The sequence below is a fragment of the Streptopelia decaocto genome (assembly GCF_964273445.1).
Source record: "Streptopelia decaocto genome assembly, chromosome: 6".
NCBI lineage: Eukaryota > Metazoa > Chordata > Aves > Columbiformes > Columbidae > Streptopelia > Streptopelia decaocto.
The window spans coordinates 66411060-66432186 of NC_138660.1; positions in this window are offsets into that span (position 1 = coordinate 66411060).

Consider the following 21127-nt stretch of genomic DNA (forward strand, 5'->3'; position numbering starts at 1 on the left):
ATTTCCAAAGCCTCTTGCCCAGCGTGGCTCACATGGACAAAGAAGCTGATCCATCACTCTCCCATCTGACCTCCAGGCCGAGGGTGAGGGTTATCCTCTGTTAAACACTGCTGCGGGATTTTCCAATAGGGTTTCCCAACCCTTCCTTTTAAAATAAAAGCGCAAGGTAGATTATAGCTATTTCCCATGTTTGATCAGTAAATGTATTGTAAATTATTTTATTTTCCTAGAAATACCATTTGAGTGGTGCGTAACCGACCCCAGAGAGCCCGTTTAGAGCGTTCTCCCCAAAGTGAACCCAGCTGGGTGTGAAATGAGCCCTTTTGTCCGGCGGAGCGGAGGGAGGGGGTCGGTACAGGCGGATCGATACAGCCGTGCATCTCAAACAGCCCAGCCAGCGACCTCGCGACAATAGGAAATAGGGTTTAAAAGCTCCACACTGAATGCAGCCAATTGCAGATAATAATAATTCTAGCAGGAGCTGAAATTGCTCCTCCTGCTCCTGTTTCAGCAGTTCAGCTGAAGTCCTGAGCTGCAGAACGGTGCCCTTGGATGTTGTTAGTCTTTTCCTAATGTAAGTGTGACAGCAAAATCACAGCTTTATGCAAATCCACCCCACCTTTGGTGTGTTTGTAAGCAAGGCAGCCTTGCTCTTATTGCTCTAAATGCTGCTACTCTGTCCTGCAAAGCAGCCCGTCCCTGCAGCCGATTGCGTTCAGATCTTTTTGTCCCACATTTCAAATTAATTAATCCAAATTTCTCCAAAGTCCTAATGAGTAACTCTTTGCTATGAAGCATTGCTGTACGTATAATGTTCGTTGTATTGCAGCTTCCACTGTTTGAAAACATTTATTGCCGGACGCAGTATAGGTGAAGGCAGCTGGTGTTTCCAGCAGGGAAAATAATAATAATAATAATAATAATAATAATTTTTTTAATGTAGGCAAAGTGAACATCTCTGCAAGCAGTTCGGGAATGGAGACAGATCATGGTGATGTGAAGGTTGGTGTGTGTGGGGGGGACAACATCAGGCTGGGACCTGCCCTGGTGCAGAGAGGCATCTCGTTTCCATTTTGAAGCCAATCCATACACCAGCTTTGGTAGCATTGCCACAACCATTTCCACTGCAAAAAATATAAGGCTGAATTTTGGTCTTTGTTATGTTTATTTTTCCTCATACATGACATTTCTTTTCCCATTTCATTGCCTTGCAGGTGTAGGAAGGCGCTTTGTGGTGAGGCAGGGTACTTTAATGCAGCTTTGAACCATGGTCTCTGCATCTTCTCGAGTGGAGCTGTCTGTGATTTGATGGTCAAACACTTTCTCCTCAGAGAAAATGTAAAACCAGATCCACCAATGTTATTTGCAAAGCCTTCTGTAACTTACCAAGACAGTTTTTGGGGCAGAAAATAAAAGCCTATAAAGTTCACTTCAACATTTCCCAAGTTCATCATTCTGATATTTGGTTTTAAGACATCATTTCATTTGCCTGTTTTAAATGCCAATGTGGTGCTGTGGTAGAACTATTTCATTTTCATTGAAAAGAAAAAAGAAGTAATTTAACATCAACAATGAAGGAGTGAATAAACTTGAAATTATTTTTCCCTCCTGGTTTTTCAAACTAGCAGGAAAGCGAGAGCTCAGCCCTTCCCAAAGCTCCGTCTGGGGCAGCGCCAGGGAACGTAAATCACAGCCCCAGCCCCATGCGCGGTGTTACCCCCACCTGGCTTTATGGTGGGGATAATTTAAGCCTTCACAGACTGCAAATCTTAGTAGTTAAAGGGCATTCACCCTGCCTTTCTCTCTTATTACTACTTGTTGGAAATGCTGCTCACGCTTGGAGCATCCGTGCTGGTTCAGCCCCCAGGAGCTCTCAGCAGCAGACAGGGATCGCGGCACCTCCACCCCATGCCGTGTAGCTTGAAACTCAGGGATGTTCCCATCCTAAAAACACGAAGGATTATTTTATTTTCTAAGTGACTTTTGATTTGGAAGTTGTTAGATGAGAGCTTTGCATTTAAGTAAGAACTTAGCATTGGATTTATTTTATGTGGAAAAAGTTCCCAGCAAAATATCCCATATTTTCTTGGCTTTGTTTCTCCTGCAAGATCCCAGGCTTGTTTACTCTCATCCTTTTTGCTTTAGTGCCGTGACCCTGCCGTTTTCTTCCTTCTTCCACGTACTATGCTTTGTCATTAAATCTTCAATAAAGTCATTTCTACTTGGTGCATTTCCTCTCAGCTTCCAGCGGCCTCCTCAGGGAGATGGGGATCCATCTGAGGACAGCATGTCTCTTAAATAACACTTATAATAATCCTTAAAGAGCGCGATATATGGTAATTGCTGCCGTTAGCACACTAATGTGTCATTTGCTCACAAATCGGGTTGTGCCGTCCGCAATGTGGCCGCAGCTCCACCAAAATCTCCCCAACGTACCCATTGCTGGGTTGTTTTTTTGGGGGGGTTTCTGCCCTTTTTTTTCTTCCTCTGAGTTTTGAATTGTGGAGTGGGCATGGAAGAAGGCAGCATATAAAACATTAATGGTGCTATTGATCACCCCGGCGTGCTGTAACAGCTCGGCATGCAAAGCTGCTGTAGACATCTGAAGGCTACGGGTGTTCCCATACATGAAAGCCGAAGCAGGCGTGTGCATTTGTCTGCACGACATCATTTCTCCCATTTTTTTCCCCCTTTATATTTTCACTCATGTTCTGCGTATGTAAAATGAAGCGCTACAGAAGGAAGCGGAGAATAATGAGGGTCAGGTGGCAGATTTCTTATTTATGAAGAACCCCCTTGTAGCCTTCAAAATAATTTCCAGTGTTATTGGGCAATCAAAGCCAAGGATGAAAATCGTAAGATCAAATAAATAACGTACAACTAACGAAGCTCCATCTACACGCCAGGAAATGTCAGGAAAAAAGGGTCGGGCATGCAAATGCCTCTTCATCTTGCTCCCCGGGGAAAAGTTCAGAGAGACTGAAGGTCGTCGTAGCCATTGCGGATGGGTATAAAGTGATGCTGGAAGAAAGAATCACAACAGGAATCTTTCTCTTTGCAGGGTTTGGTCCCCAAAGAAGCATCATTACATTTGAAATGAGCTGGGGCATAAATGCAGTTCTGGGCTGTAAACTGGAAGGTGTCCATCTCTGCTGATGGTGAGCTGGTGGGACAGATGGCACCCCTCAATCCACTGGTTAGAAACTAGTCCCATATCAATAAATATAGGGGGAAGGAGAAATAATTCCTGCTTCTGGATGTCTCAAAACAACCTCTGCGATATCTTCACGTAGAGCCCCAATTAATTGTATTATTTGATGGCACTCTGGAGGACCCACTTGAAAATATTAGGAGCAATTCTGCACTGACAGCAGGGATGAATTAGATGACCTAATTATCTAAAGTAAGAGATTTCAAATTGCTGTATCAGCTCTGTGTCCTAGGGTAGGTATTTCATACTGCACCGTGTCGTACTCAGAGTTGTCCAGCCCCAGTGTGGGGTTTGGTGGCCAACAGGTACATTCTTCTGTCCAGGTTCCACCTGAAACTCTGGAAATGTACCTATATACTTCTAATATGCTATTTTCTAAAAAATGCACCTTAAAATATATCTTTACATCTTTGATGAGCACCTTGAGCAACAGATCACAGAATCACAGGATCACAGTATGTTTGGGATTGGAAGGAACCTCGGAAGATCATCTAGTCCAGTCCCCCTGCTGGAGCAGGAACACCTAGATGAGGTTACACATTGTATAAACCTTTTAGTCCTTTCATTTCTAAAGAAATTTAAACACTCAGAGCAACATTGATGGAAAATGAGTAAGATAAGAGCACCTGACAAAAGAAATAAATACCTTATTTAATGCACACAAAATACATAAGTGAAAAGGCTGAAATAGATAACCCAGGTCTGGTAGAAGCCTGTTTTTCATGTGAATGTAAGGATGTAAACTCATAGTCTCACGTAGCAACTTCAGAGCTACAAACTTTGAGTTTTCCTACAAACCGGCAGATATTCAGATTGCATCACCAAGGCTACAGTGCTAATAAAATGATGGGGAACATGACCCCAGCTGCCAGGGGAAAGCCCTGAATGATTGGTTAGACGCTGTGTATTGCCATGGCATGTGAATGCTGGAGCGCTGCTTCTGCACAAAGATCATGTGTGAAATTTTTTGTTGGAAACATATAAACCTCCATATATTGGAAGGAAATAACTGTAGACACATCAAAACCTATTGAAAAAAATTACATTGGCCACGACCATTATTTAAGTCTGGAGAAACTGATAAGATTAGTGAGAAACAGCTCTCCTCCTTCTAACACACACAAGAAATTTGGAAGAACTGGAAGGAACTCCATCAGCTTGAATTGTGAGATTGGTGAAGCTCTCTTTTTTTTCTAAACTGGATTTCCTCTTCCTCTATTTCTGAACTACCTACATCCTCTTCCTTATAGAAGAAGCTGTGATAATGAAGGTCATCTAACTCGGCTCTTAATGCAGTCGAATTTCACCACTTTCACAGAAAAAGACCAACCCAACCCAAAACTTGTATTACGTTTTCCCTTGCAGAGGCAGGGATTTCCAAGGAGTCCAGCTGTGTTTTGGCATTGGCCAACCCTTGCTTACCCTTGTACTTGGCTTGATCTGAAGGACCTGCTGCGTTGCTTCCTTGTGTCAATCATCTTTCATGCCACCACGTTTTGTGTCCAAGGCATTGGCTGCTTGGCCATGTGTGCACTTATCATCGTTGGGGATGAAAATAAATGAAAACAGCTGGGTTTGGGTGTTGGAAGAGCCAAGCGTGTCCCCTCACTAGCTCTTGGGCAAGGGCTGGAGCCCCAGCGATAACCCGGGGGCATCCCTGGTGGGACGGCATCCCGGTTCAGCATGGATTCATTACCCACGTTAAGCTACTTCTTGGCTGCCCTCCAAAATGTAAACATACTTCAGAGCTGAGACTGGGGAAGTAATTTAAAATGTGTTAGCTCTAGTGTTGGGAATTTGGGACTCCCGAAGCCCAGGGCCTAAAAGGAACATTGTTTGCCGTCTCATTAGCCCTTTCGCTGAACTCCAGGATCAGCCTCCCTGGATTTTCCCACCAGTATCTCTTTATCTAATGGGGCTGAGAAGGAAAACCTGTTGCAAGCATTAAATATTTTCTGATCAGTCATATGCTCAACTGTGGCTCTGTAGGATCATATTTATGGTCTACAGACCTGTTATGACTGTTTCTCATGTTACAGCTGTAAACCCTGAGGACACTGCCAGCTGCAGAGGTGACCTGCCTGGGGACACGTGATCTTTTGGGGGAAAGACTTGCTTTCCATGCTGCCAGTGGGTGATTTCTCCTGGTGCAGAGATGCTCAAGCAACAAGGATTGTTCTTCTGAGCTGTGCAAGAGGAAAAAAGCAGCCTCATGTTTTTCCTGCTGGGTCTACCTATATTTCTGATTTTCATACCAATCTTTCTGGGGCTGAATGCTCCACCGCAAGTCCCTCCAAGGGCCTGGTGTGGGGATGTTTGATAACTCCTGCATGTGTTGAGCTCAGAGCAAGGACCACACTGGCCTTGAGGAGATCTGCGCCTCACTCCTCCTGCCCATGGAGAAATGTCTGGGCCGCAGTTTAATTCACTTGTGTCCCGCTCTTTTTGTTGTTTTGAACTGTCATTCCCCCTGCAAAATAAGTTGAAAATAAGACTGGACATTCAGCTGATAATCAGGGTCACTGCATTAAAGCCGATGGATGGAGTGTAAAGGATGGAGGGTGGAATTTGAAGGGTAGAAGGTGGAACACAAAGGATGGAGGGTGAAACAGGAAGGATAGAGGATGAAGGATGGAGAATGGAACACGAAGGATGGAATTTGAGGGATGGAGGATGTAGCGTGGAGGATGGAGAGTGAAGGATAGAGGACAGAGAGTGGAAGATGAAGGATGGAGGGTGAAGTGTGGAGGATGCAGGAGTGCATGCCAGGGTTTCAGGGCTGGTTTTGCCAGCAGAAACCTGCAGTTTTCCAAAGCTGACTTAAGGTGGCAGGGTTGCAGTCTGCTGGAGGCTGAGCCCTAGGGCTGGTTGCTTTGTAGTCCAAGGGGAAGAAAACTATTTCAGAAAAAGGATCATTTGTCTTGCAAAGCAGACTGAGCTTTACAGGAGAGAAAAAGATCTGAAAGCAAATTAGCCCCTACAAATTAGAAATGTACTGGCATTGAAATCTTCAGGTCATTAGAAATTTTTTACTCCCTTTGATTTGCTCTACACCAGCAAATGAGCAGATGGTGAGTGATCTTCTGCAGCCGGTGTCCCACCTTGTCTGTGCAAACCACCACTGGGTGCATGACCCATCCAGGACTGGTGCTGCTCACCCATGGCCCCGCAGACCCTGTTCCACCACAAGGCTTTCCCAGCTCTTGTGGGACATCTCTCTTCCTTGGCAGTAGCCATTGTGACCAAACACGCTGCAAAATCAACAGCACTAAGGGATGGAGGGAAGGATATGTTGCCCGTTCTTGCAGTCTAGTTGCTGGAAAGTTTAGTCAGATTCTGTGGTTTCAATGCAGCACTGGAAAATTAGCTTGAAATAGCAGCTGAGCTGTGTAATGTGTGTTGGGGTCACTGGTACTTGTTAGAGATGTTATGACCCCTTCACACCCTTCCATGTGTTGCCAGAGTAGGATGGATGTCTGCATCTAGGGATAGGCTGGACATGAGGAAGGTATTTTTTACACTGAGGGTGGTGAGAGCCTGGCCCAGGTTGGCCAGAGAGGTGGTGGCTGAACCATCCCTGGAGACATCCCAGGCCAGGCTGGACGGGGCTCTGAGCAACCTGAGCTGGTGAAGATGTCCCTGCTCGTGGCAGGGGGGGCACTGGGAGGGCTTTGAAGATCCCTTCCAACCCAACTGTTCTATGATTCTATGTTTTGTTTCCTGAAGAAAAAATGAGATGGAATCATGTGAGTGTTACTTGCACCATTGTTATTGCTTACTACATATTATTTCAAATGGTAGTAAATTCTCTCCAGCATAGCTAAAGCCATTTCAGTTCATTACCTAGGTCTAAGACTTTCTGCACTTGAGTGTTTACAGCATTTAGAATGAAAATTAATACAGGGTGTTTCAAAAATATGGACTCAATCCATAATAATAAGAAGAACAGCTCTATTTTAGTTATGATTCCTTCTCTCCACCCTCTGGGAAGTAACATGGATGTGTCCATCATACATAGCACTGATACAGTGACAGTAAATGCTGCCTTTGGGAAACCCCTGGTCTGTTCCCCACATTGCATCTGGAGGAGCCTCCCAGCTGGCAGCCAGTTCTGGAAGGTCTGGGAAGATATGCAGAGCCTCCAAAATGAAATGCTAAATGGGAAGATCCTCCACCAGCTGCCCTCCACAGAAGATGGCACCATTAGTAGTACAGCCTGCACTAATGGTGTGCGGTCAGCCATCAAACATGGGGCCATTGCATTGCTGCCAGTGCAAAGAGCTCCTTGGCCATCAGAAGGTGAGGAGAGCTGCAGGAGGTGCAGAGCTGTGCTATGCTCTATGTGTTTAACTCAGCTCAGAGCACCAAGCCAGGGGTGTTTGGGGTGGAGGAAAGCAAATACAGCTTTGTAGGCTGTGGCACAACAGGAATTTCCCAATGTGCAACAACTAAAAAAAGAAATAATTAAACAATTTGGGGCCATATCTTATCTGCATTTTTCAATAAGCCACGACATTTCTTCTTTCTTGGCGGGGATGCAGTGAGCGACTGTAGGGTGTTGTGTTGTGGGCTCCATAGCTCACGCTGTCAATACCTCCACGGGCACTGAGGAGCCCCGGCAGAGATGAGCACAGCTCATTCAAAGGATGGAGAAAAAACAGCAAGTCTGGCCCTCAGCTGGTGTTCAGCCTCTCTTTTGACAGCTAACTGCTGAGTCAGCAAACTACAGAGCTTTGGCTTCTCCATGTAGGACCGTCCGGGGATCACGAGCATCTGGTCCCACAGGGTGTAGGAGGGAAGGGTGGTCAGTGGCAACCATCAAACCGCCTCTCCTGCCCCTGATGAGGGCACAAATTCCCTATGAAAGGACAGTGGAGATGGCTGCTTACGCATTTAATTATGGTTACTTGGCTGTGGCAAGTACCTGCTGCAGAAGCACTGAAAGGACAAGTTCGTCTCAGAGATATTAATGTTTTCAGGTTCTTTAGGTCCATCTCTGCTCATATGGAGAACACTTACCAAAGACACACAAATATCCTAAATTTCATCTTGTGTTTCTGGACTCTGATCTCCTTATGAACGTAGATATCCCCTCCTGCTCCTAATTTCATTAACAATGCCTTCTTGAGAGCCCATCCAAATATCTCATGTAGCGTCAGCTGAGGTGCAAACATCCAAATGACTCGAGCAGAAGGGATGGCATCCCCTGGTTCTGATCACTGCCTTTCTTCGTCATTATGTACTTCTACCCGCTCGGAGCAATCAAGTGTACCACTCTCAAGGACATTGACGGATTAGCCTCATCAGTCCCCTGCTGTGACCGCCAACTCTCCATATATTAATCAGAAAAAATAGCTCCCTGATTGCCATTTAAATTGCACAAAAGATATATTTGTCTTGTGGTAGTCCATGACATTTCGATGTGATGCAGGATTGCAACGTCTTAAAGGAGCTTTGTTTCTGTGTTTCCCAAGAGGTTGGAAAAACACAAATCTCGTCAAAAGAAACATTTTGCTTTGTTCTGCTGGTCTCATGCTGAACATGCATCAATATAAAAATTCAGCACCTCTCTGAGGCTATTGTGGTGTCAAGTAGGTTTTTACTGAGTAATATTAAACACATGCACTAGTTAATGTGACTTGGCTTCTGACTTGGGTCCTCCATGTCCTCCTGCTTTTGGATGTGGCATATAATTTGCCTCACTTTTCCTTTTGAGCTGGCAAGAGAAGAAGTATTCTCTCTATAACTGAGGTAACTGGGGTGTAGAATTGCAATAGTGTTTGTTTTTCTTCCTTCTACCCTCTAGGGCTGAGACTAGTCACATCATAATAATTTCTGGACACTTTATGAATCCATGGTCCCCTCCTACTGTAGCCACAGCTGCTGTTGTACATCACAGACTCAACAGCGAGACATTGATCCAAATCTGAGGTTCAAAACCTGACGGTCAAATTTGACTTTTGTACATTATGTGCCAGAGATTCAGATTTTTTGAACGACCATAGGAACCACTGGAAGGTGAGACAACAAATACGGAATTAACTGTGTAGGATAAGCCTGATGCAACAGGTCCAGGAGCACTCGTGGAGCTGCCCTGGAGGAGATGGTGCACACGAGAGCATCAAAGTCTGAAAAGTACCAGGGTGAACCCATCCAGTGTGCGTTTGCTCCAGCAAATGCTCCATCAGTGCCAGATGAGCATCCAGCAAAACATCTGCAAGGTTTTGAAAAACACCTCCAGGCAGCAGCAGCTGCCAAACATCTCCCAGCAGGATTCCTGTATCCCCACGCACCGTGAGGGTGCAATTCAGGGGGGATTTAGTTTCGCAAGGGTGTTTTCCGTGCTTTGTAGAATTAAAATATCTGTTATTCACATCCCACCGCGTGGTGTCTGTGCAGCACCTCCTTGTGAACCAGGCTTGTGTGCTCCCCTCAGGCAGTGATAGGTGAGAAATTACACACGATATAATTTAATGTGCCCGTATAAATCACTCATTTGAAGAACGACCGCACCTACAGCAGCACAACGTGCTTGTCCTGCCTTAATTACTGTGACAGGTGATGATTCTGCCACAGGAGCTGCTCAGTGTCATTAATGGCTCCAACAGCACCGCCTTTTTCAGCTATTCATTTTTCCAGCTGGTCCAGCCCTGGGTGGGTCCATTTGCACAAGCCAATGAGCTGCCCCCTGCCAATTTTTTCATGTATGAAGTGAAATCGCTTTGAAGGTGTCTAAAAGCTGCTGAGATGGGGTTTTTGAGGATGCCCCAAGAGACAGGCATGTCCCAGGCGTGGGGGATGCTCCATGTGCCTTAGGGTACTCTGGAGGAGCTCCCGGGGCCCACCTCATACCCAGATTTTCTTCCCTCCCATGCAACATGGCGATGCTCTGGTTTCAATCTCTCAGGAATATATTTTCTTCCCATTCTCACTAATATTTCTTTGCTTCATTAACTGCCTGTATGCTCACATCTCATTTACGTGCTGACCATGCAGACTCCCATCCTTTCCGGGAGATTACATCGCAACCTTATTTCAGATGATCTTTCAAAGATCCCAGTCATAATGTAGAAATTATACATTAGACCCAGATATAACATGAGAACCATTTGTTTTGGTTTGTTTTGTTTTTTCCAGAGAGAAAACAGCTTTCAACAGACCGTTGAGTGATGCGAAAGATCTGCTTCCATCAAATTTTCTTCATTTTGCATGAAGTTCTAAGATAAGTTACCATTGACTTCTGTTTTCTTGGACAAATAATGTCTCCTTTCCCATCTGGAGTTTTTGCCTGTGAGCTGAGGTGTCCACCTTCCGTGGCGTGGGCTTTCTGGTGCTTGCATGTGCAGCTCTGGCCAAGAAATCCCAGCCACAGACTCTTCTTTGCCCCCAAATTTCTACTCATAACTACCACTAACTCTAATCCATGACAAATTCTTTGTTTTCTTCAAAAAGCCAGAAAGTCTGCTTGAAACTTCTCTGAGTGCATTGATTGCATTAGTAAATGCTTTCCCCGTGGCTGCCAGATAAAAAGCAAAGATAAGAAACAGATTCATCCTCAGCGCCTTAGACCCCAGCAGACTGTATCTAGAGCAGAAAGTTAAAATATGATGGCTTTTTTTCTCTTTGCAGTTTGCTGGGTGAGCGCCAGGGGCCCATCCCATGCTGCCCATTACCCACATGCGTCCTGCACGATGGATGTGTTTTCTGCATTTCTGCATTTTTGCCGTCTTTGGCGGCGCTGGGCTCCCCGGAGGCAGCTGGAGCGGTGCTGGGGCGGTGGGAGGTGATGTACGGTGCCGGGGAATGCGTGACGCTATGTTAAGCGGAGGGGCTGCGGTCCCAGCACGCCGGGAACGCTTGGGGCTGACCTGCTCCCAACCAGACCCCACAACAGCAGCCACGCTCATGGAAACCCCACGGTGGGTAAAACGCAGTCTTTGCTGAGAAAACCACAGCAAACGGAGTAAAAACTATATTCCTGAAAGACGTGAGGGGCTCAAGAAGAAGATTTCTCTGTTTCTAAATCTTTCTAGAAAGATTTCTCTGTTATGACCTCAAATGGGGTTTTGGCGATGCTGCAACCATGATGCTGCAGCCTCATGTCAATTAATCAGCAGTTAATCAGGTGGGTGAGCCACACGTACTTCACGCAAGTTTTGAGGACAGGAATTCGCTTTGGCCATGTGCAAAGCAGGAGGGATCTGGCTGACATCGAGTTATTCCCAATGGGCTCCCCAGCCCAGGGGTAATGGATGAGGACCACCAGCAGCAAAGGGGCTTTACCCTGACCCAGTTAATACTTATTTTCTAGGCATGGGCTCAGCAAAACGGGCTTAATCCTAGTGCTTTTACAAAGCTGCCCATGCAGATGTGTCCCCTGCTGAAGAGCCTGGCTTGCTTTTCATATTTGCTACAACTGTTCTCCAAGGACATTAAATAAATGGGGAATGTTTGCTTCATTCTTGTGAGAGTAGAAGAACGTGCCAACTTAAACCTCTTTACGGGAAGAAATTTTTCCCGATATCCAACCTAAACCTGACCCAGAGCAACTTAAGACCATTTCCTCTTGCCCTGTTGTTTGTTACTTGGGAGAAGAGACAACACTCTCCATGCTACAACTTTCTTTCAGGTAGTTGGGTCACGCACCTTGTCCCTACCCCAACCCTGCTGTCACCCTGCAGTTTCCTCTCCAAAAACGCTTTCCCCTACTCTCTTCCTGCTCCCTCCCTGTGGTTGCTTCTCTTTGCGTTTATTTTTTGGACCAGTGTTCCACTCGTGCGTTCTTTCTTCTTGTGAGAAAAGCCTCAGGATGTTGATTTATTAATGCATCCAACTATTGTCTGTGTAATAGCCTAAGTTCAGAAAAAGATGACATAATTTGCTACCAGTGTCTTAGTAAGGATTACAGCTGTACCAGCTTAGATGCAGCTATTTCAGTCTGCATTGTGTCATTCTTCTTCTTATATATGTATTTATACGTGTATGACTATAAAGGCATTGAGATAAAGACACATGGTCATGCAGGCATTAGTCACAAGCACAGCTCTGAAGCAATTCGTTCCAAGGTCAAGAATACATTGGTGCGCAACAGAACTGCAATGACATGTTTCAAGTAGCTATAAAAAATAAATATGATTCAAATCTACTGCTGTCTATGTCTGTTCCATTTGTTCATGAACCAGTCGTCTAATTTGATTAAAGGTTTTAACAACAGAAAACTAAGGATGATTTTCATAAAGAAGTTTTTTTTTCTTGTTATGTACCATTTTCAGCTGTTTTTCCTTGTGTGGGCAGAAGAGGTATTGAAGAAGCTTTTGCCCCTTTGAGTAAATAAGGGAAGAACAAGGTCCCCCATCAGCACATGGGGAAGGTGCTGGTGGTGCCATAAAGCTCGTCCTGGTCACCAGCACAGTCCGTGCACGTTGTCACAGCAGAGATGAGTGACAGGGACATCCCTGTTCCTCCTAGTGATGCAGGGAGGATGCACCCCTGGGCCCCATTTACTTGGACTTCTGGATTTTTTGTGTACAAAACATTGCACAATCCCCTGTGATGCTTCTGGCCCTGGGTGCCAGGTGATGCTGTACGGAGGCTACATAAAGCAATTTCCTCTCTGGTAGCACCTTCCTGCAGCAGCTTCTCATTAGCAGCACTGAGAAGCTACAGCATCTTCCCTGCCCTTGCAAACTGTTATGCAAATAATGCTTGCTGACAGCGTAAATACATTCATTTTGGTGTCGCACTAATTGATTTTAGCTCATTAGGAGTGATTTCACCCTAATTTGATAAGGAAGTGTGAAACTATTTTTTTCCCAACAGCAGGTTTGTTATTTGTTGAGGTATTAAGAAAGTGTTAATTAGACACAGCTCTTCTGTCATGTTGATGGTTCGGGGAGTAGTCACCATACAGAGCAAATAGTCTCTGAGACAACCGTGCCTGTTGCTCGATGCCGTTTGTCAAATTAAGTTAATTACATTAATGCGAGTGGCATGTGGCACATATGGATGTGTGTCAAAGGCAGCAGCGTGCCCCGTTGGCTCTATTTTACATGGATTTCTTAAGCAAGAGGCACAGAAGCCAGTGATACCTGTCACAATGAGATGAATATTGAGTGTTCTTTGAGTGAGTTCTTCTTCCTTAGACATTGTCCATTGTCCTGTTGTGTACACAGAGACTGAAACCTCGCTGCAGAACTGATCCTACACTAAACCCAGCCTAACATTTGATTCTTCAGGCTATATGCTCAGGAGAAACTTTCCCCTGCATTTATTTTCCAAGGGCACAGGGGTTTTGGGGTCTAAGATCCTTCTGTAAAAGAAGGTTTTATTCGATGGACCAGTTGTTTGCATGGACATAGCAAACCTCATGGTCTGGGGGCAACGAGCTGTCCAAAAAATGTCTCTATTTTCCACTGAAATGGCAAAACGGTGGCTTAGTGTCTCTGGGATGCATTATCCTAAGTGTTTCTAAGGACCTTCTGGATCCAGAGCTCTTTGAAGACTGGAATGTCTGTAAATCTGGATATTTCAAAAACTGTTTTCCTTGTATTTGAAATAAAGCCAAATATTCTCAGACTTACACAAGCAATGAAAGTTTTCAAAATAAAACTTTTGAAAGCATTGTTTTCTTTCCATAAAGAAAACTTCCCAAATATATATATAGAGAGAGGCAGAAAATGTCATTGACATTTTTTTTTCATGAAAAACTATTACTGTATGTGGGAAAAAGAAAAATCAACAGTGAAAAATGGGGCATAGCTTGGGTGCATGCAAAGAGCCTGTGGCTCATAGGGACCATGAGGCAGAGGCTTTTTCATACAAACTGTAAAAATAAGCCAAGGCTGTGGTCTGGTGACACTCAGCTGGTTCGGGCAGGCACACATGGAGGCATTTTAAGCTCTCCTGAATCAGAATGAAATACTTACCACGAGTATACGGTTGTGCTGTTTTCAAGAAATGACACAACTTAATGATGAGGCTGGGAATGTAGATTGCTCACAGATGGCAACTGGAGCCAGGAGCGGTGGCGGGACGCGGACTAATCAAGGGAAGAAAACAAAGGGAAAAAAATGCAATAGCTTCATAAAGTTGAGTTAAAGGTAATTGTTGTGAGAGCAGTAGAGAAATCGTGGGTTTCTGGTCTGCTTTCCACCACTGGCTCTCTGGAGGTTGCTCTCATCATGGTCGGTTGATGCTGGGGGTTGGTTTCTGTCCCACCACCCCAGGGACTGGTGGGTCACCATGGGGGAGCTGTCAGGCTCCTTGTCTGAGCCCCACTCTGAAAAGGGCCAGTTCCAGATGAGAAAGGGTCCACTGGAACAGGGATGGTGGGGTAAAAGCCCTGACACCTCTGTGGGCATCAGCCACTGCATGGTCTTACCATGCTAACTTGATGCTGACTTACCCCTTGGCCAAACAACAGTCTGTAATAAACCTATTTCTGTATGTTATATTCTTTTGAAAAACTAAATTTCTACTTTAGATGTTTCCCATTTCCTTTTTTTTCCTTTGTTATCTGTGTTTTTTTAAAGTCTTACTGAACTTAGCCTGGATTTAGGTACAAGAATAAATGGAAGGATCCATCTCTCCTGGCAAAGTACCTTGTCCCAGCCCCTGGCCTGATCCATGCTGGACCATAAATATGCCTCGCAGGAACATGTTGTAGCTAACTAAGTGTGACAGCTTGTGCAGCGACCCCAGAAATCTCCCCTAACAAGTTTATTTGTTCTTTTTTTTTTTTTTTTCCTATAGTTTTTGTTACAGCAAATGCAGAGGAACTGAAAGCCACAGATGGTTTGAGATTCAGATCTTAGTTTTGGGCAGGAGTGCCTGGATTGAGTTTTCTCTTTTGATCGCTTACAGGCGTGGGCTCCAACTCAAGAAAAAATGAAGTTTCACTCATTTTGTGCCAGGAGGCTGAATCAGGTGTGGGCTGTGGCCTCTCACAACATGACAGTATGAGCAGAGAGGTGCAAATAATGCCCCAAAATGTGCACGGAGACTGTGTGTTCAAACAAACTCCATTTCAAAGCCTACCCCTTGCACTACTAGCAGAGGATTCTTGCTTTTTGGTCCTTGCTGTTACCGCTCTGTTTTTTAATCTCTTCTAGCATTGAGGTTGTATTTGGCTGACAGCAAAACAACAGGTATTTTGTATGATTATTTCTTTTAGCTTGATGAAATGCATCCGCTGTCAAAATGAATGTGATTGGTCAAATTATCACGTCTCCATATTAAAGTGGGTAGTATTAAACGATGTATATTTTCCCAGCGTTTCCAGTCCTAAACTTTCTGGCACGCTTTGTAAGCTGCTGTATTCTCTTGTGGGAACAATTATTTCTACCTGTGGAAAAGGCACACGCATTGCTCTGAGCCTCTATTTTCCAGGCTAAAAATCTGGTTTTAGCAATCTAGCCTGTAAGCACTAATAATAACAATAATTGTGCAACACCGTCAACACCCTCCTTCAGTTCTGCCTTCTACCAGACTCCAGAAATAGTGGTTTCTTAATCAAATTTCATGTAAATTGCCTTATTTATTGTGTCTAAAACAATTTTAATGAAATGCATTAGAAAAAAAACCCCACATTTGCAGCAATAGCCAAAGAAGTCTCAATTTTCAGTAGGAGCACATGGAGCAGGTAAGAGCTCAGACTCCATCAACCACAACCCAGCAGCAGGGCAGACTCAGCTTGTACTAGCACGCTCTGAGTCAGTCTGTACTGCAAAACAGCCAAAAATGGATAAATTTAGCTTTTTCTTTTTTTTTTTTTTTTGTAGTACACTATAGCATAGCTGAAAATATTTGCAAGTAAATATTTTGCAAAGTATTTTCCAAGTGTATATGCTCAACAAAGAACATTGCTAAGCATCCAAGAATGTTGCTTTCTGGGTTGAATTCATCTTTCTGTTGCTGTCGCAGTGGCAGGACAACTTTGGCACTGCAAGTCTCCAGGACATTTTTGGGGAACACCCACCCTTTCTGGTGTTTGACCTTCCCAGCCCACCTGAACCTGATCATGCCCACATCGAACCCGGAAAAATGAGAATAATCGCTCAGAAAGAGCAAATGCTGCATCAGAGAGACAGAATAGCAAGTTTATTATCCCACCAAGGATGGTGCAACAATTAGGACAGGGAACTGTTGGAGAGAGTCCAGCGCAAGGCAACAAAGATGCTGAAGGGAGTGGAGCATCTCCCGTGTGAGGAAAGGCTGAGGGAGCTTCATCTCTTTAGCGTGGACAAGAGGAAACTGAGGGGTGACCTCATTAATGTTTTCAGATATATAAAGGGGGAGTGTCAGGAGGATGGAGCCAGGCTCTTCTCGGTGACAACCAGTGACAGGACAAGGGGTAATGGGTACAAACTGGAACACAGGAGGTTCCACTTAAATATGAGAAGAAACTTGTTCCCAGTGAGGGTGGCAGAGCCTGGCCCAGGCTGCCCAGGGGGGTTGTGGAGTCTCCTTCTCTGCAGACATTCCAACCCGCCTGGACACCTTCCTGTGTAACCTCATCTGGGTGTTCCTGCTCCATGGGGGGATTGCACTGGATGAGCTTTACAGGGCCCTTCCAACCCCTCACATTCTACGATTCTGTGATTCTGTGATGTGAAATTCCTGAACGTGCTGGGTTTTCATCAACTGAAAGCCTAAGCTCGATCTTTTTTTCAAAATGGAAATGTCTGCTAATTCTGCAGCGGTGCTCTGCAGGCAAGAAAAGCCGTCCTTGCCCCACTTTCCTCTCTGAATATTTGTTCTGACAAGGCCAGAGAATGTTGTGTCAATGTATTGATTTCACTAAATCTTATGAAGAGGTGCGGCAGTTTCGGGCATGCCTCAGAAATACGTTTGCACCCTTCCCCTTGGTGTTTTTGCCCTATTTTTTTTTTTTTCCCTGGTGCTCTATTAAGCTCAAATCTAAAAATAAACAGTATTTAAATACTTCCCATGTATATACACATATTTTTTTTCTCAGTGATATTTGAACCAAAACAAAATAAAAGCCTGGGTTAAACATGGTTACCCAAGAAAATTCCATCTGGGACAAGAGGCTGGTTTTGTCTTTCCTCCTGAAGGTAAATTTATTTGCTGGGATGGTGAATTCCTTTTTTCTCCATGGAATGGAAAGTGGCTGCATTTGTTGTACGGCACAAAATTTGCTATATGGATCTCTGCTCCAAGGAGGGCATCCCCTAAATCCCAGACAGACCACTCACTGAGCTTAAGAAATGGGGTTAATCTCAAAAAATGTCTCAACGTCCCAAGGTGTGAGTATGGAATAGATGTGTCCTGTTTTTCTGTCTGATGCCGAAGCCGTAAAAAAATTGCACCGTGCTTTGAGATCAGTGCCCATCAAGAGTGATTCTCCAATTGCCTGATGTGCCTCCAACCCTCCAGCGCCTCCTGGTGCCTTGGGGTGGGACTCACCTCCTCTCCCAGGGCTGGGATACTCCCTCTTTTTGAGTTTTCTCACTTAAAATTTGATTTCTTCATGTCTTTGAAGCTACTTCTTCTATTACATCATACTTGGCACTTTACTGGAGCAGCAGTTCCAGCTAAGAAACCCACTAACCTGAACTTAATGTCATCATTAAGGGACAAAAAAATAGAGTTAGGACGTGATGTTTGTCCCAATTCACTCTCTTCTTGCTGCATCCCTAACTTGTTCTAGTCAAGCCGAGCAAACCTCATCCATAGCCGCTGTCTGACTGTGGTCGCAGTTGCCAACAAATTGAATTATCTCCATTGACTGGGCGAGCAGATTTTAGGTCTTGCTCCAGTTGAGATGTTGCTTTCCAGACCAAAACCAGACCTGAGACGACAGTCACCCTTTCCAGACAACACAGTCAGGGGAAAAAAGGATATAAATAAATGAAATAACATCCTTCCAGCCGAGCATTGCATCAGGGTGTATAGCCATATAAAAAAACCCTGCCGCAGGTCTGAGATCCAGCACAGAGATGCAAAACAGAGGTGGCAACCAGAGGTGACCTGAAAGGTCTCCAGTGAAGTTGTAGGGAAGAAAGACAGATTTTCTCGATGGCACACTAATGGGAAATTTGGCGTTTGGTGCTTTTGATAGTCTCACCAGGTGCCTGCGATCTTGGGCTCACAAAACTGTAATAAACAGAAAATGTTTTTTACTTAATTAAGTGTCTAACTTGGGTATTCACAGCTCATCACCCATTTTAAATAAGACAGTGAATAGAAGAGAAATTATTATTGTACTCACAAACCACAGAATAAATCTACAGTGGATTTTGCCGTCAGATACGCACAGCAAACTCCTCGTGACTTAGGGAAATAACCATGGCTTTGAGTAGAGGAAAAGCCTAAAATCATATTGCCTCTAGCCCGTTCCCTTAAACCTGCAGCACCTCAAGGACACAAGGAGTTCATGGTCATCAGTAAATATCCATCATTAATTTGGTTGCATAAATCTTGGAAAATGGTCATCTTGCCCCACCATCAAGAGCTACCAAAAAGAATTGACTCAGAAAAGGCAAGCATTAAAAAAATTATCATCAAACTCTCTACACATTGACCCCCATCTGTCCCCAGCTCGCCCATCTACACACTTCCCTTATGAAGGAGTTCGGTATGAAAAAAATACGGATTAAAATGTGATAAAATCACCGCATGACCTATTACAAATGACAAGGTTAATACTCTCCTAATCAATCACCATACATTTTACAACACGACGGTTCAGATAGCTGCAGAAGGGATTTGTGCATTCATCATTGCGAAGGCAAAGGCTATTCCCCCACCTCTGCAGGCCATCTGGGTCCAATCTAGAGCGAGGGGCCCCATCGCCTTCCTGCTCACCATCCCTGCATCCTTTCACCGAACAAACTGACGTGTGTGTTTTTTAAAAGCACTAGAGATTCTCAATTTTTTCCTCTGGAGCCTGGTGAAGATCGTATCTTTGACAAGCGGTGAGGTATCTGTGCTTGGACAGGACTAGATGAGTACTAGACTGATGGTTACATGCCAATGCATGTTAAATGTTGAGACCACCAGAGCAGGAACTCATGGGTGTAGTCCCACCACCACATCTCAAGTGGCTCAGTCATTAGCTACCAAACTTCGTGATCAGAGACAAGGATTTGTGTCCCAACTCCATTTCCTCTATGAAAGACTTCTCAAGGAGGGCTGTGAACCTCATCTTCTCCTTGGGCCTTTTGATGTGGGTTGATGAACTGTTTCTCTGGCTCTGAGAAATTCTCACACCAAAGGATGCTGCTACTGGTCATTACTGCTTTTATTATTCTTAATATTTTCTCCCGTTTACCTATCAACAATACAAGTGAAACACCTAAACAGTCATTCCTTCTTATGTCTAGTGCGTGATAGAAGAATCATAGAGGCAATTATTTTTGTAGTTCCTCAAACAACTGCTATAGGGATGATTTAGGCAGAACTTTGCTTACAGAGCTCCCAGGCATTGCCTGCTCAGAGGCAGCTCCCACGGGGACCCTCTACATTTGCCACACCATAGTGAACCCAATGGCTTGTTCGATTCCTGCATTGTCAAGAAATTTTTACACTGAGAGTGGTAAAACACTGGCCCAGGTTGGGCAGAGAGGTGGTGGCTGAACCATCCCTGGAGACATCCCAGGCCAGGCTGGACGGGGCTCTGAGCACCCTGAGCTGGTGAAGATGTCCCTGCTCATGGCAGGGGGGGCACTGGGGGAGATGGGAAGGTCCCTTCAACCCAAACTATTCTATAATTCTATGATTCTAAGGTCCATGGTAGGAGGATGGTGTGGGTACAAGGAGGCTGTCAGTGGCAGGCTGGGAGGACCATGAGGATGCTCTGAAAAAGTTTGGACAGTGTGGCCAGCCTGCTAAAGTCCCTGCGTCGTGGAGCAGTGTCTGGCGATGATGGGCAATAAACTGGGATGTGACTTGGGCTCGTAAAATCGAATTTTACAAGACTGAGCTTCCATGTCCGCACACTACAGATAAGAATGCAAACCCAGCTAGAATAATAAGCGGTGCAGCTGGAGAATGTAATGCAATTGGACATGTGGTTACTTCTCTGCACGTCTGCCAGCCAAGCGAGGGGGAAAACAGCCAGAGACACCTTGAGCAGCTTTGAAAGCCAAAGGGGTGCGGGATGCCCGATCGATGATGAGAATTGGCAGAGTTCAGCCCCGACTGAGGCGAAGGATCATTTGTAGTCAGTCAATGTTGTGGTGGTGGGAGACAGAGGATCACAACAAAGGGTTAATGGCTGTTCTCTGTATTATGCATGAGGCCGTTGATTTTTGCCGGTTTTGGTCTTTCATCAATGAAAAAGCAAATGGCACAAGAAACCACGTATTGTCTAGCAGCAGAGACAACAGCTTCCCTCCCAGGGTCCCCAGACAGGTACAATGGGACACATTAATGGCAAATGTATCCTGTGTATGTTCGTCGCTCGCATAGGAAAATATATGTTGGTGTCAGTGGGCAGAAGTATTTTCATTATTGTTTTTCTGTATTTAATCTTTATTGCCAGTTTAACTCTGCTCAAGCACCAAAGCTCTGCAAAGTCTCTCTGGCAGTGCATGGAGCTGTGTACGAGATTAAAGCTTTGGAAATTGCATTGCAACCAGACAATAATTTGGAGGTAATTGTTACACCTGGAAAAGCATTGAATTAGTTATAAGTAATGAGATATAACTAGTCAGAGTCGGTCTTTTCTCGCTGGGTATGGCACATCCCCTGAATGAATAAATCAATCGTAACTAGAGGAGTGGGTTTCTGGTCAGGGACCTTGAGTATCAAAAAAGATGGCTTGGTGATTCAGGTAAAACAGGTAAGCAGGAAACTGGATGATAATATTGATCTGGTTCATGCAGAGAGATTTTAGAGCAAGGGCAAGGAAATGACAGTGGTGAGGAGCAGAGGGACTGACGCACGGCTCAT